Source organism: Diaphorina citri, unplaced genomic scaffold (genome assembly GCF_000475195.1).
Source record: "Diaphorina citri unplaced genomic scaffold, Diaci psyllid genome assembly version 1.1 scaffold29760, whole genome shotgun sequence".
Classification (NCBI taxonomy): domain Eukaryota; kingdom Metazoa; phylum Arthropoda; class Insecta; order Hemiptera; family Psyllidae; genus Diaphorina; species Diaphorina citri.
The window spans coordinates 1-687 of record NW_007407097.1 but is presented as its reverse complement, the minus strand read 5'-3'; the positions used below and the strand labels follow the sequence as shown (position 1 = coordinate 687).

Here is a 687-nt window from a genome sequence, read left to right as displayed (position 1 = left end):
AGAGCCAAGGACTACGACCTGCGCTCCATTCACCTTCCCCACCACAATACCAGTATGGGTGAGTGTAGTTTTTTATTTCATTTTTATTTTTAATCAAGTTTCCATTTATCATCCTAAAACCATAAAAAAAAATCATCTAAATTATGTACCTATCCGTAAAAGCAAAGCTTGTGCCACGCATGGGGATGAATTATTTCTGGTCAGCTCCCATAGTGTAGTGGTCACAGCGCTCGCCTTGCACACGGGAGACCCGGGTTCGATTCCCGGCAAGGTCAAAAAATTTGAAATAAAAAGTAAAAAAAAAAATCATGCTAATGATTGATTCCGTGACTGGCTGTTCTACTCAGTGAGGAAAATGAGTAGCTGACACATATCAATGCGCATAGCGACTGGTGCCAGCATTTTAGGTAAACATTGGTTTTGGTATTATTGAGATATTTGGAAACTCCTATAATGCTGCAGTGAGCACCAAGATTGTGATTTACATAATAACACAAAGAAACGGTATTTATTTATTTTACTTCCCTCGGTTACTGTACAATTTTACTTTCCTATGTACCTACTTGTGTCGTTTTTCAAATTTCAATGGTCTTAATTTAATGTTCAATGTTATTTCTACAGGTACCCGTAGTAATACAAGCTCTAGCAGTGCTGACGTCACAACATCACATATTAGTTCCAAATTCA

The 687-nt window shown here is 37.7% G+C and overlaps 1 long non-coding RNA gene across 1 annotated transcript; it reads left to right on the top strand.

Moving 5' to 3' along the window:
• On the top strand, positions 1-670 carry LOC113473415. Its single transcript, XR_003395392.1, has 2 exons — positions 1-58; positions 622-670. It is a non-coding gene; the product is annotated as an uncharacterized LOC113473415 (long non-coding RNA).
• The last annotated feature ends 17 nt before the right edge of the window (positions 671-687 follow it).